Source organism: Rhipicephalus microplus, chromosome 1, assembly GCF_043290135.1.
Source record: "Rhipicephalus microplus isolate Deutch F79 chromosome 1, USDA_Rmic, whole genome shotgun sequence".
NCBI lineage: Eukaryota > Metazoa > Arthropoda > Arachnida > Ixodida > Ixodidae > Rhipicephalus > Rhipicephalus microplus.
Genome location: NC_134700.1, coordinates 15,005,131 through 15,032,714, shown reverse-complemented (window position 1 = coordinate 15,032,714; position 27,584 = coordinate 15,005,131). Strand labels below are relative to the sequence as shown.

General features: G+C 40.3%; 1 long non-coding RNA gene across 3 annotated transcripts; it reads right to left on the bottom strand.

The window, feature by feature from the left end:
- Nucleotides 1–1,732: 1,732 nt before the first annotated feature.
- LOC142800466 (uncharacterized) lies at nt 1,733–25,192 on the bottom strand. Of its 3 annotated transcripts, XR_012893927.1 has the most exons (3): nt 17,318–25,192; nt 7,595–7,735; nt 1,733–6,854 (listed from the first exon to the last, which is right to left on the bottom strand). It is a non-coding gene; the product is annotated as an uncharacterized LOC142800466 (long non-coding RNA). The 3 variants fall into 3 exon arrangements; XR_012893926.1 differs by having other exon boundaries at nt 1,733–7,735; XR_012893928.1 differs by having other exon boundaries at nt 1,733–7,735; nt 23,757–25,192.
- Between the last annotated feature and the right edge of the window lie 2,392 nt (nt 25,193–27,584).

The window sequence follows — 27,584 nt, the reverse complement described above, 5'->3', positions numbered from 1 at the left end:
AACGATTGGGTTGTACTAATAAAAGCATTAATATATTCAGACTCCTTTTTTTTTTTGGAAAGTAAATACAATGCATAAGTAGTCTTACCAGTCCGTGATTCAATATTGTAGCTAAACTATCACTGAAAGCCAGAGTCATTTACAAATGCCATGTGAATTCCCAGAAAGCGCTAGGTAGCTTTATATAAATTGGTGATGTCTGCAAAAAAGCAAAAAGCCTACGTTTATGTTGAGCGGAAGTCCAAGTGAACGTGCATGCATATGTTCATGAACTAGTTCCCTGTAACATGTGGTGCAACAGCTCTAGCTTAAAAGCTTCAGGTAGCTTTTATGCTGCTCCAAAAAGATTTTAGTTGCACCACAAGCTCCGGGTATGCCTTTCATGAGTCACGTCGCTGTGCCTGTTGAGTCTTTAAAAAAACAGGTTTGAAGGGGATGCTAAAAATTTTTTTGAAGGGGTGAGTATCAGAGAGCATTAATTTATTAAAGTCTTCAATTTTATTATGTTAGCTCTGAGGTTTGCAGGTATGTTAAATGAGCGTGGTCATATGAGTAACACCTCATAGGTCAATAATTTTTGGGTTGACAGAAAGGTATGAAGAGACAGGATTATGAAAATTGCAGAAGTAGAAGTAATCAAGTTGTCGAGAAGACTTTGTTAACAGTACATTTACAGGCTTCATGCAGAATTTGCTTTCCAGCAGGGTGAATTTACTTTCGCTGATGCTTTCGATGGCATCATTGCAGTTCATAAGCACTGGTTTTATGCACTGCACGTGACGATCTTGTTTTTTCAAGGTTCATGTACTGATTAAAAAGTATAGGATCAAGAAACTTATATGCTGTCTTAAGGCATAATCAGGCTCACCATAGAGGTAATTGGTGACATTTTAGTGAGTTGTATGTGGGAGGTCTGTGTACATAACATCATAGTAATCTTGCAATGCTGTAGCTTTATTTGTGTAACGAGTGAAGCTTCTTTTCCTGTTAAAAATTTCTGCCAAGCAAACAAGTTCCAACAGTAGGATTTGCCCTTGGGTAAAGCAGGTGGTAAGAATGAGCTTATACAGAAGCCGTTCAAGAGTACCCACTGAAGGAATTAGTACCTACAGGGCAAAAATTCCAGTGCACCAAGAAGGGCAAGGGAGGACGGTGCAAGTTAACATTTCAGGAGGGCATCTTCTGGACATCATCCTTCTCTAGCCACAAGCTTGTATGGCCAATGTTTAGCAGACTCCTACTAACATAAACTAGGTATAAATGTTGCTTCTCTATTGCAAGATGACACACCGTATACCTTTTGAGAGTCTCCTCACCACAAGCTTTTACATTAGCCTAAAAATATTTTTTCTACGGTGCCCTTTTTTTGTCCTAAACAGTTGTCTCAAGCAACAATATGCATATTGTGATTGTCTAGCTGGTGACCACAGAGATGGCTCCCGCCATCACGATGTATACTCCACTCAAAATGTAAGACACTGCAAAATCATAGTCCGGTGTGCGTGCATACGACCTTGAACATGCAAGCAGTGACCACTTCTCTTGTGTTCTCTGCACTGGCGCATGCTTGTCGCACGCCTGTTCAAGATTGTGACAGTGAAATTAGTTCTGGCAATGCTGTCTCAGAGGTAAGACTGTGTACACCCTTAGGAACACCATGGTGGAGCGAGCAGAGATTCATATCAAATGTAGTAATAAACTGGCAACACCATGTGATATAAGCACACTTGCATTAATTTATTACATTTTTATTGAGGCAGACATCACACAGCTAAGCCTAGTTGTGATCTCTTTTCATTATTGTCTACATAGTTTTCCCGTTTGTCACAGCACAGGAAGAAAAATTTCTCTGTGGGAGCACCATATTTTAAGCTTGCATGACTCCAATGAAGCACTGTGCAAACAGATATATTCAAAATGTCAATACTTCGGGTCCTATAAATGATGAACTGGTTGTCACATTCAGCCGGTGATCCTGCAGGAGCTTTAGCATATACTCTAAGGTCATTTTGCATCAACAATGCCACATACAATAGTTTAACAATGGTTGTTAATGGGCAAGATGATGCATAGCTTCAGGGAGGTAATTAAGCTAAGGGGGAAAAATATAGATGCCTAAGCACCACTGGAAAAATGAAAAAGCACAGAAAAAGAGCATCGGTCGCAGCTGAACTGCAGAAAATATTTACACTGCACCACACATTCGCATCGTCTAGAATTTTCCCTAATAATGTTATACCAACCTGCCTAGCAGCAAGTACTTCTAAGATAATAAAGTGCAGAATGACACTTGCATAAGACAGGAAACAGGACGCGAGTTAACTGCCATCTATCTTTGTTTGTGCAGGGTGTCTACCAACCTGGGAAAGTCGGGGAATTGGGGCCTTGCTGGAAAACTGTAGGAACTTTCGTAAAACCTGGCTAATTCATGGAAACTGGCGGCAGTCTGTGCCACTATCACAAAAATAAGCATTACCCGTGATCAAAACTCGAAAAGTCACTCCTTCGACTGCAACTACCGTGAACAGCTAGAAGAGGCCTAAAAAAAGGCAATGCATAACTGTTTCTGCTTAGTGTACAAACAAAAGGATACACCGACCAAAATAACACAAAGTTTACTGATGTTTGGGCACCTGATATTGTTCTGAATGACAGCCATAAGAAAGGTACATCGTATTTAAGTATGACTAGGTGCGTGATGTAAGCACCAAAAGTATATGGTTAGCGTTCCATAAATCTTATTGAGTATATGTGCAGCTGTGTGAATGTGCAGGGATTCCAGGTGCTGGCATGATGCAAGCTTGTTTTCTTCGACCAGAACACGGTTGCTTGACCAGTCAATTTGAAAGCCTGTATATTCCGCATGTTCAGCGAGGGCATCCAAGGCCACCCATGATTTGGTGACTTTATTTTGAACTGTTGTGTTGTTTAACTCTTTCATTGAAATCACAGGTCTCATAGACTGACATGTTGTCACACTCGTGGCAGACTACAGTGTAAAGAAGACTACAGAAAGTTCGCTCGGCAGCTTATTCTTCCCATTGACTAAAGCATTCCTTAGCTTCCATGTTGGTACATGCACTATTTTGATGTATGTTCCTTCCACATATCACATATATATCTGACTTTCCAAGCACAGCATTTCTCACATCGGTAAATTTGTGCATATTTGTCGTGGCCACAAATTCGGCTTGGCTTGAAGGCCTTTTAGTTTGGTGCTTATGTTAGAACTGCCATCACAAGAGGTTTGCTGGGCTATGTCTTGCCTTGTATAATATTATTGCTATTATTATTATTATTGGCGATGCAGCTGCAAACGTCCTCCGCTATGCACTTATTGCAGATATTTCAAGAGTAGCACACTCTCTTCTCATTTCATTTCCTTGAGATGGTGTTATTAAATCCATGAGTATTTTTTATCATTATGTTCATAGAAGAGTACGTAAATGAAGGTAGCATGAAGGTAACCAAAACACGCAACTTAGCTTCACAAAAAAAAAGCCTACTGGCTTTTTCAGCTTGCCTTTGTTGTACATAGCCTGGTCACTCCTCACAACGGTGTTCATCCTGTCTGAGACGCATCTGGAAGCTAAGTTGCATGTTTTGGTTGCTGACAAGGAAGGCTTCTTTTCAACTCTAGATGGCTCTATGCATAATGATAAGGTAGCCACTGGTTTGGAAAAAAGCTGAATAAATCATTTTCTGAGCAACTGCAGCCAATCAATTTATGTGGATGGACATGCGTCTTCACTTTCACATGCAAAGTTTGGTGTTCCCCAGGGATCAATCATGGGACCAGTTTTGTTTCTCATTTACATCAACGACATTGGACATGGTTTGTCATCTATTATCAAATTATTTACATACAGCTACATCATTTATAGAAAAATTGACAGCACCCAAGCTAACGAGTCATTATAGTTGGACCCTAATAAACTCGCATTTTGGCGTCTCCATGGCAAATTAACACTTCCAAAACGAAGGCCATGACGTTTACAAGAGCGCATAAAACAGAAATGAGTCAATATGAAATTCAAGCTCTCCCCATTAAAAAAGTATCCCTATTTAAGTATCTTGGAATTCATTTATCCTCTGACCTGCCTTAGAATAAGCGCATCGATATCATAACTAGTGAGGTGTCAAAAGCACTTGGATTTATTAAAAGAAACCTTTACTTGGTGAACTATACCTCTAAAAGGCTAGCATACACTACACTTGTCCGTTCAAAGATAGAATATGCATCCATCATCTAGAACCCGCATCAATCATATCTCATCGATTAACTAGAATTAAAATAAAATGAAGCAGCAGGATTTATCACCAAGTAGTATTCTCGCAACTGCAGCACTACAGATATTACACACTCACTTTCATTACCCCTTCTTGAAAAACGCAGACTGTCGTCACTGTTGTTGCATTTTCGTACATTTTATCATAGTAAATGTGCCTTCATGAAGCTTCTACAAACACACCTCATAATATTTTGAAACATATTGATCACCAATTCAAAATACACCCTTTTTTGGCACGCACAATTATGTATCAACACTCACCATTTCTTCGAAGCACACATCACCGGAACACACTGCCAATCCCTTGATTCATTGATCGTGCCATCTTTGTAAACCAATTCGATATTTTCTTGGACATATGACTTACCTATCTGTGTGAGTTTGTAAGTGCATGTATGTGCTTATTTTTGCTCTTCTTTCATTGTAAATATATTTTCTCCTTAAAGATGATAGTCTTGCTTGGGATACTCCAATGCAAAAATTTTGGTCTGTCAGCAAAAAGGCTCAAGTACGACCACATCCACAGCATCCACCAGTATTGCTCAAGTTTCTGCGTTCATACTTGTACGATTGTCAATAAAAAGCAAATATTGAGCATATTTGAGGCACAATATCAACACATCGTTATTGTGCACTGTGTTTATTTATACTAGAAAAGGTATAAATAAGTAATTCTAAGCACTGCAGCTGACAATGCGACGCTTCGCATGGAAAGGTGAGTCTCCTACGCTTTGCTAAGACGATACTGTGCTGCTACCTGTCTTGAAATCTACAAAATATGGCCTCCAAGATTGCACGCATGCTGCGTGCTGCGTGCTCGCTATAGCAAAGGCCATCCTTTCGTTTTCTGAAATTACCACCAGATGGCGCTCATGTCTCACGCAACACCTCCAGGATCCCATTCACCAGTTTTCTCGTGCGAAACATCAAATAAATATTTCTGTCTATTCACTCTTTTCAGGCGAAATACAATAGTCTTTCGACGACATTTTTGGTCAAATATGCAGATAGGGGGCAATTTTTTTCATGGCAATTTTCTGTATATATATTTTTTTGCATTATAGCTGTGTCTTTCTTATTGAGTTTTCATTCCTGCCACAATTCTTTTTTTCCTTTTGCATCTTTGTCTATAGAACTGTATTCTACATTGTTTACCACTTTAATTTTATAATGGCAATGTTCTGATTTGCAAATTTATTGTATAACTAAAACCCCCTGCGTAATGCCTGAATGGGCCTTTAGGGTATATATTAATAAAAAAAAGTGTTGATGCACAAAGCGGGTGACTGAACGAATAAGTTTATGCCCTGTTACTAATGCTTAATCAGGAACATGTAGCGGCAAGTGTGAAAAAAAAGCAAAAACTATCAGTTTTTATTTCAGTGAAGATTCATGTTGCCACTAAGAGCTGTTGTTTCAGAAAAAGACACTTGGTAAATAAATGTTTCAGAGTATATTCAAAGAAATGCGGAGCGTTTGAAGACTTGTGATCCGCTAAGAATTTCTAACTCAGAATCTATCATCTTATCACTAAGTGAACAACCTTCTTTGTGCCGTAATGCATTCGGTATGGACGTAAAAGATTTATATTATTTTTTGCCCCAATGTGAAGATTTGAAGTGTATAAAGCAGTGCATGAGAGAAGATAATGATGAGTTGTTGTTTCAGTGCCAGTGTGGCATCTCTATTGCGTCGTTTTTAGAGCTCATGCAGGCCACCTAAATTCTACCGTTGTGTCTTGGAAGGGAAATAATTTTGTCCAAAAATCTGGTATCTGCATTGAATCATGAATATACCTGTAATTAATTATTTTTCTTGGGTATGTAGACGGGCAGCTGCAAAAGCATTTGAATTGGTTATCATCACACGCTGTTTGATATGTCCATGACTTCTTAGTTCTACTGGACATTAACAATTGCTCTTTACTGGTTGTTAATATAAAGAAAGATGTTAAGGAAAACGAAATATCAGCGTTTCACTTTGGAGTTTCAAAAAATTGATGAGCTACAGTTTCTTGATTTAAGACAGGCTTTCGTCAAAGATCACATATATAGCAATACCAACCTAGATTCATAAAGCCAATTCTAAATTTTAATTCTGGCCACTCAAAACCATACAGGGAGCCATTGCGTCAACTGTGCTGGGTGCCGCTCTTCAGAAATTACGCGAGCACCTTATGGCGCATGCATTTGATGCACAAGTTGCTTGCCTTGCAAATTCTGGCTTTCCGAGTGACGTGATTTGCTCCTTGTCGGAAAAACTTATTTCAAAGATCGAGAAGTTTTATCATTGTGATTCTAGTGCACTAGAAATAAGTAAGAAACAGAGGCAGGCAGTTATCCCATACATACACAGGATAGCACATGGTTTGAAAAATGTTGGTGCTCGTTATTGCATAAACATGTCATTCTCAGCACGTAATAAAGTGCATAATGTGTGTACTTTGGTGGATAGAGCATTGTGTCAGCAGCCAAGGAAAGGGAACAAATGTGTCTCCAGTCATGTCCACAGATATGCTCCTTGCACTACTGGCGTGGTTTATGGGATTCCACTGTCTTGCAGCTGCGAATATTTAGGTGAAATGGGGCATTACATAAACGTGTGCTTAAGAGAGCGTGGGCTAATGCTATCAGATGCTAAAATCACGTCTAATTTGGCAGCTCGTTGTAGGCCGTGTGGATGTATGCTCAGGACTGGGCAGAGATGCCCGAAAAAGTATTCTGGAATGCAGATATCGAAATGCGTGGTTTGGAAGCATAAAATACAGATACTGAGATAAATTTGTAATTCATGTGACAGGATATTTCAGAGATATGTTTGCAAAAAGACAAAAAAGTATTCCAGAATACATATACTAAAATACTTTTGTCTATGTCGGGGATAGTTATACTCCATACAAACATTTGTTATGTGCAGCATAATATTTAAAATGTGCAGCACATTGAAACTTGCAAATGAAATTGATTTATTATATTTTCGCCATTCTCCGAGTGTCATTAAGGCATTACAGAGGATGCTTACACTGCACATAATTGTTAATAACCACATATTTACAGATATCAGTTGCAATAAAAAACTATGCCATATGAGAGCATCAGTCACACGCATTGTACACTGAAATCCGGAACTCAACAGCAACACTATTAGTTATGCTAGAAGGAGCATAGTTCAAGCGAAGTGCTGGAACCATAAACAAACGAACTTCCAGTTGAAGGTTTAGTGTTTTCTAGAAACATCTTAGAAAAGGCAGAAAGAATTAAGAACGGACAAAACAAGGAATGCGAGAGGAAACTCAAAAAGACCTCTTTCGAACCGCTGTTTGGCCATGCTGGCGTTTTTCAGAAATGCTCTGCTGAAAGAAGTATCGTAGATGGCACACGGCACCAAATTCTCTTTGGGTGGTTTGTGGCTTCCGCAATAAGCTCCAGTTTTTCAAATGGGCGCTGCAAAAGAAAAGTGGAAAAAAAACGAGAAAAACAAACACTACTCGTTCAATTGGCATGAGGAAATACATTTAAAAAATGGCCCCCATTGTGCAGTATACAATACTCCTCACAATTAAAATATCTGTGCTGGAATTCAATATAGCAGTATAACATTGTTGTCACGCTGAAACAGGCCATCATTCAAACACATCATGGGATGCGGGTAGCAAAGCAACTAGCTCGCTTTCAAGAAGGTAGAAGTTAGTTTCGCCCTCAGAAGAAATGTAGAAATGGTGGGTGCATATCTTGCCGTGGACTGCCAAGGTCACAGCAGAAATTTTTTTCCCCATTCTCAACACGTCTCAGCTCATTTATGAAAAAACAAAAGTAACAAGATACCCGTGTCCTGGATAGTATCGCGATACATGCGATACACCGTAAAAGTATTTCACTACTGAGATACAAATACATTTTTTAAAAGTGCCTCGATACAGCAATACAGGCACTCAGAAGTATCTTTTAAATACTATTGCGATACTACCCAGCCCTGTGTGTGCCCCACTTGTAGAAAACAAATATCAAATATTGACATGTTGATTAGCGCATGTGTGAAGTAGCCGAAGCATTTTCATTAGATCTAACAACAAGTGCATAAGTATTTCATGTAACACTCATCTAGATGAAGAACATAAGGTCTTAGAGAAGACATGAATCATTCTGTGTTGTAACACATGTGTACGTGTGCATAGTTCTGATGAGTCAATATTTTCTATATATGTTCTTTCCTTTTCCAAATAAATTTCAGTTGTGAAATCTGCGCTCTTACGCTCTCTGACTGCTTCTAACCCGTTCCTTTGTAAAATATTCTATGGTGAACACTCACCAATTTGCCTAAATCATGATTCTGCATCTTTTATTTACCTATGGAATCGGGGAAACAGTTGCGGTCTGACAGATTCCTTTTTTCCACCCCATATTCAAACATCAGCGCTTCAAACGCTACCGCAGCTTTTATTGCAGGTGTCTGAGTACTTTCATTGTGCTCCACGTGTCAGAACCCAGAGAAATAAAACACCAACAAGCATGTGTGCATTGTGTAAAAAAAAGAGAAAGGATAAAGTAAATTTTACTGTACAGTTTCGTTGTTGCGACATTGTTGTTAGTCGTTGTCAAGACAAGGTCGCATAAAATACGTAAGTACTCCTTTTTGCTGAAAAGTATATTTTAGACATGCACAAATGAGACGGGGATGCAAATCATTAGTAAATACAGCAGTCTAGATCAAGGTAATCTAATCCAATCCTTAATGGCCTGCAGGCTATAGCCATTATAATGAACTGGAATGTGCTCCAGTAAGCCAACTGGCCGGGCTGTTGCATCCTTGTTTTATACGAATGCCGCGAGATAGCGCCACCTTTACGTTTCCTAGCAGCATTGGCTGCACTGTTGGACTATCGCAGGCTCCTTCAAACTTGCAGCGGCAGTTGATTTTATTTGTGTGGTTGTGTTCTGGTTGTTCCAAAAACCAAACAGCCAACTTCCTCAGTGCCTGGGTCACAAGTTTTGTTTTGACCAGATACACACATTTTTTCATTATTACCACATACACTCACAACATTATGAGTGTGTGTGTAAAATGTGTTCATTTGTTTTATATGAGTGCCTCTTATTTTATTTTTTTACTGCTAAAGTGTTCTTTCCACCGCACATTTTCCAAGAAGACATTATGGTCATGGAGTTTGCTTTTAATCTATGTGAAAAACCTGGAAAAATCACTAAATTTGAAAAAATTTAAATTGATAAACACCCTGTTGTGGCTTTGCTAGCAAGTATGTTAGGAAACAGACACGTGTGCAGTATGGAAGTGTGCAATGTCACAGTCATGTATTGTCAAGAAACGTCACATACCTACGCTTGAAATACTTTTCTGACCTTCCAAGTTACAACAGATGTGTCAATGACACATCACTTCTTTCCTAGGATGAAATGCTTTCAAGAGTCCTATCAGGACCCTGGCCTGTGATCTTTTTCAGGTATTTAATATGAACTGACATGCCCTAATGCTTGCATACTTACACAACAATCTGTCAAATTTTCCATACACTCTTAACAGCCTGTAAATTCACTCCTAACAGCACCCCCTCCACTCTTCCAGTATAGGCCAAAAGGGTGATTACTTACAATTCCATGCTTGTGGAACATTACTATCTATGAATCTTACAATTGTTTGGTGAAAAAAATTAGGGGACCCTCAAGGTTTGAGTAGAACACAACAGTGATATCCTATCCCTAGTGCATACCCCAACCACCTAGTGCATACTTTTTGCAGGGTAACATTACTCGAAAAGTTTATACTGCAGATTATTACTATGTAATCGATGTTTAAAGTGGCTTGTGCTAGTAAGGGTTTCGCATATAGTTACAGTCTGCGTAATGGATTTCTAAATGGTGGCTAAGCGAGCTTGTTGATACGTACACATAGTTACTTCGAAGAGCGCAGAGATGGAACACAGGATAGACCACGCAATACAGGTACTGGCTAGTATGCTTTAAACCACAAGCAACTATGTGCATGAAATGTTTTTAAACTTGATATGCACCCAGTACATGGTCCTAAGAGAATACTCCAGTAGCATTTGTGCCTTTTGTTTTTCGTGGCTGCTTTAAACAACGAAGTCATTATGATAATCACACGTTCTGATGGCCAGTGGCAATGCACATTTGTACCATGAAAAACTGCGATAATACATGTTGTATTGTGAAGCGTGTATACTAGACGCGTGTATTTGTAAAGCATGAAAATTATTTTTGAGCAGGCACGTGGCTTTGTGGTAGAATGCCTGCTTGCCACACAAGCAGCTTGGCTTCTATTCTCACTCAGGCCTAGACGGTTTTATTTGTTATTCTTTTTATTTCCAGGTTTTTATATAATAGACCAGGTGTAAAGTGAACATGGAGAATTTCATGCACCAAAAAAATGCCAACACTGCAGCTGTACAGGTGGAATCACACTTGTCCAGAGCAGCGGAGCGCATGGCTCTTGTTAGTGAGGGCTTCTACGTCACCTTAGCTACATGCTTCTGTTCACGCTTAAATTATCGCACAAAGGCCTAGCACGCCGTATGCCATGTTAGATATTCATACGGCGTTGGCATTAACATATTTCTGCAGAAAACAGCAACTGGAGCGGTCGGCTGGGTGTTTTGGACAAGTGTGATTCGATCTCTAGAAATATTAAGTGATTTAACACTCCAAATTTAATTTTGTTGTGTTCGATTCAACAGTCATGATTTGCAAAACTGTATATGTTTTAAAAGTTTACTAATGTTTTAAAATGTCAAGTACACCAAAATAAAAGAAAACTTCTGCAACAGTATGATACACAGCATCCGCCCTGGCACATTAAAAGAAAAAAGACTTGAGAAGTTGTGTAGCACAGCTGGCTACTCAGCTCCAGGAATGTGCTTGTACCAATGAATACTTACCCTTTCTTAACGGTTCTGTGGATTTCGAGGGCCTGATTATTTCCTACGGCCAATCAATTTTTTTAATGTACATTTCTTTTATGTCACTGGAAAGCTCGTAATTCAGAATGTCTAATCACGCATTGGCAACACAAAAAAGGCAATGAAACAGTTTTCACCAACCCTTGTTGCTGATGGAGTCTTATATGCAACACATGTTGAAAACAGTGGCCTACAGCTGTTCACTGCATTGGTACCAAATTCTGCCATGACAGAGTGCATGAGCAACGTGCTGGAGAGATGGTGTGTGCATGCACTGTGATTCAATGCAGGTTTTTTGTTGCTGTGGAGGAAGCTCCACTGCTGAGCATCAATTTCTTAACCTTTTGATGGTTAATAGGATGAATGCATCCCACTTTTTTCTCAGTAAAACTTTCTCTGCCACTTTACGTTGCCATCAGCACAATGCCTTCCAGTTGTGGTGTACCAGAAACATTAAGGAAACTGAGAAACTATATATTGCACATTTACGATGCATGGTATGAGTGATACGTTGAGTTTAAAATTTTTTATTCTGTTAATATTTTTTTTTAGCCGGTGTCATATTGCGTACCAGGTAGCTAAAGTTTCAAATTTATGGTATTCTTCTGTTCAGATTTTTTAAAGAATTTTATCATGCAACTATAGATTTTATTTCTAAATTGTACAAATTATATCTGCCTAAAATCATTGTGGAAGTGCACTCGAATGAAAAATGAAGCAGTTCCTAACAACATAGCATACATGCATAACTGTTTTTTCATGTTTGATGGATGCCACAAAACAGCACATTCCTTGATATTTTTTATCATTATGAGGAGAGGCAATGAGACCAAAAGCTGTGGCTAAGACACTGTTGCTAAAATTTCGTGCCAAAGGAAAAATATGGCAAAATTGCTGCTTCATACAGCCAGGAAGCCAAAGAGAACGCAAATTTTCAAGATCATCAAATCATGCAAGATATATGAGAAAAGCAAATATGTCACACCTGAATTGAGTTCACGAATATGATGCAGCATTTGTTAACACACTTACAGCATTCAGTGCATTGACAAAGTGGCTTGCCATGATTCATTAACACAATTTTAATTATTTGCGAAAATGCAGGCTTAACTGAGATGTTCGCCCTTATTCATTGCAGATACAAGACAAGACATGCATAGACACAGCTTCGTTAAATGTGAATGAAAAGCAATATTCTCCTTTTTCTTTATTTTCATATGAATGCGTGCACTCATCTATGCCTGCTGTTTTCTCCTTGTTTTCGACGAGTTTCAATATTATCGCCACCTACCGACAAGACAGACACAAGCTGAAAGGGTACGTGTATGTGAAGACCTTGGGACAAAGCCGCTAGACTCAATGCCACAGGCAGAGGCGCAGAATTGCGTAGAAAATCTGAAATTAAGGTTCACTGCAATTTTTCTCCCACAGTTTTAGAAGTGTTCCTCTGTACTGCTTCCATTGGGCCTTTTTGGGGAAGAAATTTGGCAGCAGAATTACAGCTTAGTGCCCTTATGAGACAATGTGACATGTGTTGCCCCACTTATTCAAAGATGCTTCATGGGTCGATGAGCCACATGCGTCCCACTTTTTTCCCATAAACTGATGGCCATATTTTAGTGAAGATTGTGTCACACTATTTTTAGGCATGAAGTTCTGCAAATTTCTGTTATTATGTGAAAAATATCGATGAATTCACGAAGGGTAAGTTAAATTGCATAATAAGCAAAATTGAAAGTGAGAATGCAATATATATACTATATAATTTTAAGCCAGATTAACGATTGTCTGAGCTGCAGCAGGCAACGTGCAGAAATTCTCCAGAACTCGATACTAAGCTTTTGCCACGAAGCGGTGTAATGGCACAGCTGCTGTGATTTTCAAACACCGTTTCAAAATACATATGCAACTCAAATTACTCAAGGGAAAGGGAGCTTGACTTTATCATACTTCTGCATGTTTCCAAATAAAGATCTATTTACACTTCCTGGCCAGTTAATTGCTGTACCCCTAAACAGACATAAAAGTGAAAACCATGACATTTGGTAGTCTAACAATGGACCTAGGGATTTCAACATCACACCAATGTGATTTGGCATAAGCTGCAAAAGCTTATTCAATCACTCATACATTGTTACCCTTTTATGCCAGTAACGCGATAGTTTTAAAAATCTCGTGGGCATCATTGATTGTGAGTGATGAACCTTGTGAGCAACCGGAAAAATCAAGAAAGATGCAAATAAAATAAGTAATAAAAAATTTCCCAGTTTGCGGGAGGATCAAGTTCAGGCCGTTTGCATGGCAAGCAGGCGTTCTACCGCACAGCCACACATCTGCTTGGAAATTAAGGAAAATAACTTCATCTGCTTGAAAATGCAGTGAAAATAATGTTAGGCTTTGCAAACACATGTATCCTATATACTGCCTTCACAATTCAATATGTAATATCACAGTAATATTTCTTGATACAAGCGTGCACTGTAATCAGGCATCAGAACATGTGATTATCTTGTGGACTTCATAGTTAAAAGGTAGCCAGCCATAACAAAATGCACACATTTTGCTGCAGACTTTCCTTCAGACCATATAGTGAGTGCATACCAAGTTGGAAAAGATTTCATGCACCATGTGCTTGAAGTACGCACTAGAACCAGGGTATCGTTACCATGCTCAATTCTTAAAATCAAAGCTTAAGGGTCCCCCAATTTTTTTTTTAAATGAGAGAAACAAAGCATTATTGTTACCATAGATATTTTATGCCAGCGATTTGACTAGTAGGTTAGCTCAGTGAGCCATTTATGCGTATATATATATATATATATATATATATATATATATATTCACTGTGTTTAAACTTTGCGCACCAGCAAATGGATGTGAAGAATCATTGTGGCTGACAGGGCCAAGACTCATTCATAGAGTATAAGTGCACATGGCGCAATGCGCAGTGCTTTATAAGCGCGGTGCCATGTCCTATCGTGTAGCTCGACAAAAGAAATACTGAATGCTGCATGTAACAGCAACGCGCGTCCTCGCGTCATGAAAGCATGCATGCAGTTCCAAGTGCATAAATGGAACGAATTAGCGCACATGTGAAGAGCAATATGAAAAGCTCTTTCACAGCATGCAGATTATCAACAAAAAGGCGTCACACACAAACAGCCTTCTTGTGATTGGTTAAATCTAAGAAAGGTAATTCATAATTATTTTACTGTTGCTGTTTTACAAATGTAAGTAAAGGTATTACAAGCGAAGCATTTCTTCTATCTATCTATCTATCTATCTATCTATCTATCTATCTATCTAGCCGCTCACGTCTGGGTGCTCTCATGATCACCTCCTTAACTTGGCGTGAACCAAAATTAGTATGGGAGACTTCCATAGTTTGACGAATACGACGCGCCGGTGAAGACATGAATAAGGTCACAATCCTGTTACGCGCGTCGTCAAACGCTTCCTGCTGAACAGTGACACCCGCGGGCGGCTATGTGCCCCAAGTAATTGACACTTCATTTTTCGCATCTACCCAGGAATGACGAGAACACACGTGGAAAATTTTGACGCGTGAGCATTGAGAAATTATGAACCATTTCCCCGAAGAGAACCCTGCTGCGATGCGAAGCAGCAGTGGTGCTCACGTCGTTGACCCAGTTGAAACGGGCGTCGACGCGGGTGCTGGAAGAACGGCTGGAAGCGAACTCGGTGTAATGTTTACTCGAGTAAACGTTTGTTTGAAATGCAAAGACATGGGAGGCGGGTTGGGTTTTGTGGAAGTTTAATCGCAGATAACGAGCTAAAAAAGTGTTTCCACTCGACGTGCGGTCGGGCTTTGCGGGTAGTGGAGAGGGTGAAGTGGGAGAGATGTGTGTTATGAGCGGGTGGAGGAGCCGGCAGCTGCTGCGGGTGAGACGTCAACGTGCAGCTGCGACTTGACCTACTTGGCAGTGCTCCAATACCTGCGGCGAGAGAAACGCGCTGCGGTGCGTTCGCACGGACGTACGTACGGCGTTAAACACGTGAGTCAGAGATGCTTGGCATCTAAAAAGCCTTACATCGGCAGCGCTGACCCGACGAATGCAAAGAATAAATGTCGCGGTCCCATCAGGAATCGAACCCAAGCATTCTGCGCGGCACTCAAGCATATTCTACAACAAAGCCACGCCAGATCTCGGACCTACTTTTCAAATAGCTTAATACCTTAATATGGTCATGAAACGTTAATAGTATTTGCAGTGATGGCAATCCAGCTTTATAAACATTACATATGTACTCCTATGATGCAGCTGTGATATCGGGTTGACGTCAATTGTTGCTAGGTGCCATGCACTGAAGTTTATTTATGCAGCAGCGTCCAGGGCTACCATCCTCACTAGCACCAGCACTTCATACCAGCTTATTGATTCTGGTGTTCCTAATGCTCAAGTTCATGTTTGCATCATTGCACAAGTGCAAACAAGTGGTTATATAAACACTTGAAATTCTTCAATGTATGTCTGTCTGCGGAACATTTGGACGTATATTTGGCATAATTTCATGACTTGCCGCTATAAAAAAAATCACAACATGGTCACGCTAAGCATGCCTCCGCATGCTTCGCATAATGTCGATTCCGGAGCTACGTGGAATATGCTGAATTTTTCAGAAATATCCTTGGGCAAGACGTACTTTCGGCACGAATCTTGACATAAGTATGTGTCAGTTTTTTACAAGAAAATGTAACTCTTAGAAATGCCGATAACCATATTTTTAATTGTATAGTCAGTCTACTTAACATTTTAAGCAGTACTCTCTTTTGTATTCATACAAACACAGCTGTAGTGTATGGCTCATAGTTGAGGAAAATGCTGGAAAAGCACAACTTGCACTTTTGCAGTTAAGACGACATAACTTAAGGGCTCACTGAACGTTTGTGTTATGCATGGTGTACTACTAAGTTATTACCGTTACTTCGTGCGATCAGGCCGACATTATGATCTGTGCATGATACAGCTCCTCAGCTGCACGATAGTGATTTTCATTGCAAAGCTGTTTTCTGGCACGACAGGCATTAGAATTTTGGGACAGGATGTGACAACAAGCATGTACGCTAAATCTGAGTGCACCGTCAATTCAGTCGATCTGTGTATAGGAGCGAAAATTTAGCCAGGTAACGGTAAAAAAGTGACGCATTGGGAAAAAACGAGGAGCCCTCAAAAATGAGGGCGAGAGAAGTTCAGTGTGCGTGTGCCTCCTTCTTTCTCTCTTTTCTTCTCTCTTTCTCTTTGAGAGCTCGCCTTTTTTTTTCTTGCTCTGTTCCCTGTTGTATCTTTCCTCTTCGTTTTCTTTTCTGCCTTTGGATGCATCACTTTCTACATTCTTTCCTTTCCTAGTGAAAATACTCCACGGTTTCAGTTCACTTTAACTGAAACCATGGCTGTATACAGCTGGGATTAAGTACAAGCCAACACATTAGCAACATGTTCCAGTTGGTCCCAGCATGAACCACTCGAGACTGAAAATGAAACCAGCTGGAATCATTTGTTATAATGAAACCAGTTGGTGTGAATTATTATTATTATTATTATTATTATTATTATTATTATTATTATTATTATTATTATTATTATTATTATTATTATTATTATTATTATTATCTTCATTATGACCATTCTCTTCATCCCAGAATAGCTGTAGTGCAAGGCAAATAAGTGATAAGGGCTCATTGCCTTCATGATGGTTTTTTTTGTACATCTAATGCTGACAACATTTACAGTTCATTGTATGCCAGTACAAGTTTCATTTCAAAAAGGCACAGGTTATTTCAAGCAGTGAAAACAACTAAAAAACAGTTTGTGTAAAGCACAGGACATATGCACAACCAAATATTGCTGTGTGCTGCATCGAAGTTTAAACGGGCTGGCACTCCCTTACCTCCTATTGCCTAGCACCTCTCTGCCGGAGGAGGACATGGCACTGCAATTTATAGAAAGGCATAAAGCTACTCTGAAAAGGTCTAACTGCTTTGCCTCATACTGCTATCACCTGATCTTTTGGAGATAAGGTAAGGTTGCATGAAAAACAGGTAGCCGTGCATCAGTCATTCCCTAATACGTACCTCCTTCAAAAATCCAAAACATCCCCGGGATGTCCTGAAATGACGAAAATATTCTTGTCCTGTAGGGTGTGCCACAAGACTGGCTGATATATCTGAGTCCATTAAATGCAGTTAAAATATGTAGGTATTTGTAAGGACATTATAAATACTGCCTTAAACAGTGTAACAGTGAAATACAGATTTAATGAGTAAACTGCAAATCAAGTGCAATGTTGTGTGCAACGCATAGACGCATGCATGGACGGACACTTCACCCCACTCATCATCAATCACTCCATGAATATGCTGTCATTTTTTTATTTTCTTTTTTTCTTCTGGAATTTAAAAATTTATTATTATTTTTCCTCATTTTAACTTGCACATATGTTGTCATACCACTACTATTAATATATTCTAACAAAGCTTATTCAGCAGCTCAGTACCTCTATATCACCCTACATTTCATACAACACTACGCAGTATAGATTTAAAACTACGCTTCAAAGTTAGACTCCACTTATTTACTCATAAATTGTGCCATTCTCTTGATGGAGTGATTCATAGACTGAATTATTTTAGAATTTTCTAACACATTTGACAAGGTCAGTCATAAACATTTACTTCAAAATTAAGTCATCTGGACCTTGGCACTACCGAACAAAGTTTAGTACTTTGAATGCTTCGCATGAAATTGAACTCACTTTGTGCTCAGCTAAGCCCAGCTTATTTCTCATTTTAACTGCCAATGCGCCTTCCTTGCTATCATCTAAATTTCGTCATGATTTGCTGATAATAGTGTTGTCATTTGTGAAATTACTAACAGAAACTATTTGTACCACATGTTATAGATATATTGCTAAAAAAATAGGCTGGAATTAATCTGAAACTCCCGCACTAACTTTGAAGTTAGTGCGGGATAAATACCATATTCTTTCGTCACGATCGTAAAAATTCACGTGGCGGAGGCATACTCATGGCCACTAAAAAAGAACTATCATGCTCTCTAATCAACACATCTTCACAACTAGAATCATTATGGGTAATATGCCGTGCCCCTCCCAAAGCAATAATACTTGGCATATGCTATAGGCCCCCTCGAACTGACCCAGACTTCCCCCGCAAACTTAACGAAACCTTATCCCAGCTAACTAATAAACACCCTAACGCAAGTGTTCTGCTTTATGGGGATTTTAACTTTCCCTCCATTAATTGGCTCAATCAGGTTTCACCAACCTCGGGAAATACTGAAGCAAGAGAATTCATCGATGTTTGCCTCAACTTTAACCTCATCCAACAGGTAACCGAACTAACGCACGTCACTAGTGAATCCTCAAACATTTCAGACCTGGTATTAACAAATAGCCCCGAAAGCTTAAAATCTATTGCATACTTACGTGAAATCAGCGATCACAAAGTCATCCATACCTTATTTAACTTCACCCCAAAAATACGCTCCATTTCCCGCAAAACGATTCACTTGTATGATAAGGGTAATTATGAATTAATTAATCGTGAACTACAAGATTTCCTACCATACTTCGAACTCAATCTCGGTTCCTGTTCTCTCAATGACAGCTGGCTAATGCTTAAGGACAAGATAACTGACTTGACTAATAAATTCATCCCCACAGTGAGCTTTACTGCCAATAAAGATAAACCATGGTTTTCCAAAAGTTTGAAAACACTTGAAAATAAAAAAAGCGCCTCGCCGAGCTGCGAAGTTTAATGGTAATGCGTGCGCATGGGGCAAGTACTATGCTGCGGAAGATGCTTATTATGCTGAATTTAGAAAAGCGAAACAGACATTCTATCACAATGATTTATCTAAAATTCTGAAATCTAACCCTAGAAAATTCTCGGAAATCATTAACCTGCAACTAACACGAGACATCACGCTTACAAACGATAAAAATGAAGACGTAAGCGACACTGTTTGTGCCAATATCTTTAACACCGCGTTCTCATCAGTGTTCACTAAAGAAGCCAACGTACCGTTTCTTACGCCACCTACTACGACATTACCAGCAATGGTCCCTGTTGTGTTATCCGTTAGTGGCATTTCATCACTCATTGACAAATCAAAACTTTCATCATCAGCTGGCATAGACAATATTAACTCTAAGTTGTTAAAAAATACTAAGGAAATTATTGCAGTGTACTTTTCGATGATGTTCTCATTGTCACTCGAAACAGGAATTTTACCAGACGACTGGAAGGAGGGGAAGGTCATTCCAGTCCACAAATCAGGCAACAGACAGTCCCCCCTAAATTATCGACCCATCTCTCTAACAAGCATCCCCTGCAAAATCATGGAACATATCACATATTCACACATCATGAACTTTCTTGACACCAACAATTTTTTTCATTCTTCCCAGCACGGATTTCGTAAATCATTATCCTGTGAATCCCGACTTGTTATATTTATTCATGATATACACTCTTCTCTCGACCATCACTTTCAGACCGATTCAATCTTTCTCGACTTCGCAAAAGCCTTTGATAAGGTACCGCACAAACGCCTACTGTTAAAACTTTCCCAGCTGAGCCTGCACCCCAAGATTCTTGCATGGACCACACAATTTCTTACTAACCGCTCTCAGTTCATCTCCATTAAAAATACCCGTTCTAACTCCCTCCCAGTAACATCCGGCGTCCCCCAAGGATTTGTACTCGCACCCCTCTTGTTCCTAATATATATTAATGATCTTCCTGTTCATGTATCTTCCCATATCCGTTTATTTGCCAATGACTGTGTCATCTATCGCACAGTTACTAACATTTCTGATCAAACTACACTCCAACAGGATCTGGATCTCGTGCAACAGTGGTGTGATCTTTAGTTAATGAAGCTTAACCCTACTAAATGCAAACCCGCCTCATTTCAACGCCAGCGTAATCCTTTATCACTCTCATACCTAATCTCTAATTCCGCTTTCGAACAAGTTCAGTCATAAATACCTAGGCGTCACCTTAACATCTGACCTTTCCTGGAACACTCACATAAACAACATCATATCATCCACGAACAGACCCCTCGGTTTCCTAAAGCGTCATTTGCGTCACGCACCACTAGACATAAAACTTCTGGCTTACAAATCGCTCATCAGACGTAAACTAGAATATACAGCGCCCATCTGGAGCCCGCACCAGATATACCTAATAAACGAAATAGAATCTGTACAAAATCATGCCACTAGGTTCAGTCACTCTTCATATTCATACGAAATAAGCATAGCATCCCTAAAACATGACATTGATATTGATAATCTTTCTGTGCATCACTGCATCGCCAGCCTCTGTTTGTTTCACAAGTTCTTTCACAGTTCCCTCAATCAAGCACCTTACATTATCCCACCAACGTGCATATCTCACCGCACAACCCATCCCTACTCAATCGCATGCGCACGCGCTCGCACTACTACTTTTGCTGCCTCATTTTTTCTTCGCACAGCAGTGGACTAGAATGGCCTTCCCCGTGACATTGCAGCCATCACGTGTTCATCAACGTTTGCGCAAAACATAAATACATATTGCTTGTCAGAAGATCACTCTCTGTAACCTCCATTTGTTAACCTACCCCTTATGTAATACCCCCTCACCGGGGTCTTTAAGATAATAAAGTGAAGTGAAGTGAAAGTTAGCAATGCTAACCACATGCTTGGCTTGCGCCAGAAATGTCGCACCACTCCTTCCTTTCCTAATGTTAACGTACAATCAAACCAAAACATCTGCATGCATGTGCCTTTAACACATTTTGTAAACAGATTTGTCCAATGCCTATGAACAAGGCTTACCAATGCCTTTTGGCCTGTTTGACACTTCAGGGCCTTCGATGCACTGTAAGGGCACAAGAAAACTTGTGGGTTTTAAAAGTGACTTGTTTCAAGACTTTGCAATATGATGGTTGATTGAAAGTGATAAAATACTGAAGTTGATAAATGAGTTAGTTGTGGTGTCTTGTATAATAATATGCATACTCTGTGAAAAAGAAGCAAGCATGCAAATTACTAAATTCATAATGAAAACATAATGACATCAGTGCAATATTGGTTGTTATGGTAACTCACCTGCAGTTTGATCGTAATTATGGAATATGAATGTTTAACTATCTTGAGTTTTAATGAACTGGCATTTAGTTTGTGAATAACAGTATGCTAAAGAGCATGTACATATTCTTGTTTGGTTGTACATAAACAGCGTTAGGAAATATTTTTAAAAAATGAGTGGTAAAAAATTTGTGGCACAAGCCAAGGACATTATTAGCATTGCTCATTTTGTAACCAGCCTGGACATTCGAGAATAATTTAACAGACATCTGCCCAGCCAAGTATTTAAAATTACCAAGGATGTTTCAAGGGATGACTACATAATAATTGCACCTGCATGCATGAGCTCGTGTCTCTCATGTTTCATGCATGTGCTTCGTCATGGCAGAGCACGGTGCAAATACACCCAATGGTTGTCGGCCACTGTTTGGTACACAAGTTGTGCAGCAAAACGAATTTGAAATAAAATTTAACACAAAATGTTTCATTGCTATTTCCCAGTTGATGTATTATTTTCATTGCAATATAAAAACAAGTACATCAAATACTGGCTGTATCTCCCTTTGCAGCTATGATAAGGACTCCTAGAAATCTTAAAAGTAGGAATCGAGTATCTGGCAAAAACATCAAGCCCTTAAAATCTACAGAAGTATTAAGAAAGGGTAAGTGACAATTGTATAGGTAGCAAAATCACTTTCCTAGAGCGAAGCAGCCAGCTGCACTAGATAAGCTGTCATGTTTGATGCGTATAATCTGCCAGGGATGAAATTTATGATACTTTTACACATTTTCTCTTTATTTCAGTGCATTTAACATTTTAAATTTTATTAAACTAGTAAAAAATGTTTAGTTCTACAAATAATGGCGACTGAATCAAATAGAACAGTATTCAACTTGGTATGTGAAATCGTGGAATATTTTGTACACCCTTCGAATTTGGCAGTTTCAGAATTTCCCTGGGACACATACTTCTCCATATGAGCTTTACATGTTTTCTAGGGAAAGCTTCTGGGCCATCATCGTGAAATAATTTTTTTAATTAAGCCACCATAGCAAGTGTTATACTTGTACTTCATTTGTTTTTTGCAAAGCAGATGTAGGGTTCACATATCTCTATTTTCAAGAAATATGAATTGAATGAATGAAAGTATAGTTAGGCAGCTAACTGAATGATATAATGACCCGTATGCACTATTACCACTGGAAGGGTGGAGCGTGTGTTGTTACACGTGGACTTACAGGCTGTTAAGGGTAGATAGACAAATATGGCTGATTGTGTGTAAGTATTAGGGCATGTCAGTTCAGATTAAATACCTGACAAAGATTACAGGCAGCAGTCCTGATAGATGTGAACTGTTGGAAGCAGTTCAAGCTGGAAAAGAAGTGGTGTATTTAATTGTAACACATTTGTTGAAACTTTGAAAACCAGGAAAATTTCTCGAGCAGGCAATGTTAAGTGATGTTTTTGATGACTGTGACATTGCACACTGTCACTCTGCACATGTGTCTGTTTCCTTATATATTTTCTACCAAAGCCACAAACAAAGATAGATGGCAGTTAACTCGCGTCCTGTTTCCTGTCTTATGCAAGTGTCATTCTGCACTTTATTACCTTAGAAGTACTTGCTGCTAGGCAGGTTGGTATAACATTATTAGGGAAAATTCTAGACGATGCGAATGTGTGGTGCAGTGTAAATATTTTCTGCAGTTCAGCTGCGACCGATGCTCTTTTTCTGTGCTTTTTCATTTTTCCAGTGGTGCTTAGGCATCTATATTTTTCCCCCTTAGCTTAATTACCTCCCTGAAGCTATGCATCATCTTGCCCATTAACAACCATTGTTAAACTATTGTATGTGGCATTGTTGATGCAAAATGACCTTAGAGTATATGCTAAAGCTCCTGCAGGATCACCGGCTGAATGTGACAACCAGTTCACCATTTATAGGACTTGAAGTATTGACATTTTCAATATATCTGTTTGCACAGTGCTTCATTGGAGTCATGCAAGCTTAAAATATGGTGCTCTCACAGAGAAATTTTTCTTCCTGTGCTGTGACCAACGGGAAAACCATGTAGACAATAACGAAAAGAGATCACAACTAGGCTTAGCTGTGTGATGTCTGCCTCAATAAAAATGTAATAAATTAATGCAAGTGTGCTTATATCACCATGGTGTTGCCAGTTTATTACTACATTTGATATGAATCTCTACTCACTCCACCTTGGTGTTCCTAAGGGTGTACACAGTCTTACCTCTGAGACAGCATTGCCAGAACTAATTTCACTATCACAATCTTGAACAGGTGTGCAAAAAGCATGCGCCAGTGCAGAGAACACAAGAGAAGTGGTCACTGCTTGCATGTTCAAGGTCGTATGCACGCACACCGGACTATGATTTTGCAGTGTCTTACATTTTGAGTGGAGTATACATCGTGATGGCTGGAGCAGTCTCTGTGGTCACCAGCTATACTGTCACAATGTGAATATTGTTGCTTGAGACAACTGTTTAGGACAAAAAAAGGGCACCGTAGAAAAAAATATTTTTAGGCTAATGTAAGGGCTTGTTTTCCACGAACCAAGCAGCCATCTCGGAAGTTCCAGTACCAGATATCATCACAACTAGCCAGAATGCAGCGTGAAGTCACCAAAATTAGTACTCAAGTCCCGACGTCAACTTAGTGTCGATGTTGTAAGGTGCCCTGCGAGAAATTTGATTTTAATGTTGAAATGAACTACCTTATCAGAATTTGCCAAGTGTTATACTTTCTCAGAGTCGTCTGTGTATACAGGAGATTAGTTAGTCAGACTAAACTCTTAGTTAATCAGACTAAACGCGTGCCAGTGGTTTAACAGCTCGCTGACAACGAAGCAACTACGAAAGAACGCGCGCTAGATGCACTGACAACGGCGAGTGCTTTCACGTCATTAATTCAGCAACTGTACAGACAACACGATCGGTCGTGCGCCTTCTACGGTTGCATTCCGCCACGCGACTGACGCAGCATCCTGCCACTGTGTCCGTGTTCCGCGTGAAACTCACCTGCGTCAGCATTCTGCGACCGTGGTGACTTTGAGCACGGTGCTAGTGACAGTTGAACGTGGTTGCTGTTACGTTGAGATTACATGCAATGCTGGTGGAGAGTGTACCAAGCGGAACAGAAAAGGTGTTTTAATACGCACATGCAAGTTGTTACTGTACACACACAACACGAAACTACATATGTGCACATGGTCCTCACGACGTCTTGCTGGGCTCAACAGCGTCGTCCGTTGTCACAAGCAGGAGCACTGCTCAACCGTCACTGACCTGCAAGGCGTTCGTCGTCATTCAGCTTCGTCATGGTGCCCAACGCCATTTCGCTCTGCTTCATCCGCGTCATCCGCCGCACGACACATGGATATGCACTTGTTCTACGCACTGTTGAAACCCCGTGATGGACAAAGAGATTTGTAAACGTTGCTAAGAGTAATGTAAAAGCCAGACGAACACTGCATAACCAATAACGCGGCGCAGAGCACAGGTATTGTCCGCCACGGCTCAGCACAAGACCTGGGGAGGCACACATTCCGCCGCCGGCCGCGGCCGCTCACTGCTAGACCAGCTTCACTGCGCAACACGTAACCATAACAACGCCGCCATTGTGCCTACTGAATATGGCCGCCATGATGTCATTTTCGCCACATTTTTTACGCCCTGCGCCGGCTGGGCATGCCCTCTCCTTACCTTTTTCCTTCCTCCGTGATTTAGAGCTTCGTTTCACATTTATGTAGCCAGTCAAAAACAGGCTTCTTAGTTATCTTCATCCAGCTTCAGAGACCGAGAGTACCACTATGAACAGCGGTACAAGTTCGGCGGCCGCTGCATGAAATTACATATTGGACAAATTGACAAAAAAATAAATGTAATATTGTATAGTTCTTCACCTAACGCGCTGCATTCGTGCTGCACTGCTCCCACTTCATTTCTTCTGTGTATACACCCTGTTTCGGGCACGATCATAGTCTGCCATCTTGCACTGATAATGATGCCGTTTTACATCCATATGAATATTATATATACGTTGATGGTAGCATCATAGAAGCTTGATGGGAGCTTCTGAGAGCTGGTTCAGAGCGTCTCGGTGCTCGCGCTTTACGCCCTGGTCTCCCAAAAATTATCTGCAGGAGAAAACAATGGACAGTTTGCAATAATCTGCTAGGCAGCTTTTCTGTAAGGTTAGTTTATCAACCAAGAACTCTCGTTCACAGGCTGCTTTTCTCACTCATTTCGTTTTTGCCATTCCTTTTTTTTGAGATCTTGTTGTGCTCGCGTGCCTTCGCTGGAATTTGGAGAAATGACATTTTGTTGTACTCGCGTGCTCAAAATGAGAAATAAAAGCAGTCTGTGAACGAGAGTTCTTGGTTTGAAAACAACCCTTAGAGAAAAGCCGCCTTGCAGATCACGGTAAACTGACAGACTGCATGTCCATTCTGTTCAGGGCTGTCCGAAGAAATTGTTTTCATCTCTGTCCGCCGAATGAGGGGGGGGGGGGGGGGGTAGTGGTTAGAAGAAGGCGCCTAATTTCTGCAGCAGGGAGCGCAGGGCGCAGCGAATAAGGATTCAAAAATCGAGAGAGGGAGAAAGAGAGAGAAAGTCAAACACTGCCTTCTTTTCAACCCAGGAAAGAGAGAAGGTGCACGTTCAGTTCGTCACACGGCGAGAGAGAAACCTTCGTAGGTCACAGTGCAATAATATGCACAACACATCACAGTGCAATAACATTGCATCGCATACGCAGAATAGGGTCTGCAGCGCTAGGCAGGCTAGGGCTTGTAAGAATGGAAGACTTGCAAGCACCACAGAGTGTGGGAAACATACCTGACGAGGGATCCCAAGCTCTTGGCGAATTGTTCAGCGCGTCTGGTGGCACGACGAACAAATCAAGCAGCCTCGATTTCAAACACCTCTTCCTAGGCCGTCAGTCAGTCAGGCGTGTCCAAAGAGTTTTTGACGAGGGGAGCCAACAGCCCTAAAGAATTCGAAGTATGACTTTCGTGTTGTCGCCGCTTTTGGCGCACCTCGAGAGCGTTGATCCGGAACAAATCAGGGTAGGCTTAACTGCAATCGTCCCCCGCGTCCAAGCGGCGCCCAGCCAGGGAGGCCGATCTTAACATCTTTTACATACACACGCACATAAGCACGCACAGTTTCACTCCAAGAGGGAATTGGTAGTGGTCGTAATGACGTAAGTAACATGCATCTACTATAAAAAGGCGTGCAGTGTATGCGATAGCTTTTTTTTCAAGTCTTGTAATTATAGTATATTTTCATTATATAGCCGAGGTATGAGGCGGTTGTTACTCGCATATATTTGGGTTAAAGTACTACAAATATTTATTCGCCGCGCATGACTTCTAGAAATGATACTCCGAGAAAAAGGAAATCGCCACAACATTTTTAAAACTAAGTTTGCTCGTGGGAGTACTTGTTCTCTGTCTGTGCTTTTCCATGGTTCATGAGTGTTAAGCCCCGCTGCCGCTTCTATAAAAAGGTGTACAATAAGCCGTATCAATGCAGTTATAGGAATTTCTACAGACTACCAAGCATACGATCACCAGGCATTTTCCCTCCGGCGTATTTTGATTAAAAGAAGCGACATATTTTTGCTAAAAACCCGATTTATGCACTGGGGCCCGGTGCACAGATGTTGCATGTTGTAACTCTTTATAATGGCGAGTGCGAAGACGGCAAGTAAGAGCCTCTATGCTATTGTCTGCGCGTCCGGTGTAACGAAAACCTCTAGTCTTGAGAGTGTTGGGTTAAACCATGCACTTTGCTTATTGCTATTTTTCATCACGGCGTTTCTGAATAAAATTTTTGAGTGGTGATATGTGGAGCACGCGGCAGTAGTGCCGATGTGCTATTTGACGCTGGTACAAAGAGAAAACTAGCTTGTATCTCTTCTTCAATGAGTCCTTCAATTAACCCTATTCTAGGGGGCTGCATAGAAGACTACTACGCCTGACACGCTTGGAAAAGTAAAGCACATTATAAGAGACCACTTCTGCTAATTGAAGGACTTATAGACCATCACCATCTAGATTGTGGTGTTCTGCAGAAAGATGTTGAGCCAATGACGCGCTGCATTAGGTTCCAAATTTACCATTGATGTGTCCAGACAAAAATATACTCAGCGCATTTGCTAGCAGCCTGCCCTGTGTATTGACTGTAAGTTTTTTTTTCAAAAAAGCTTTTTTTT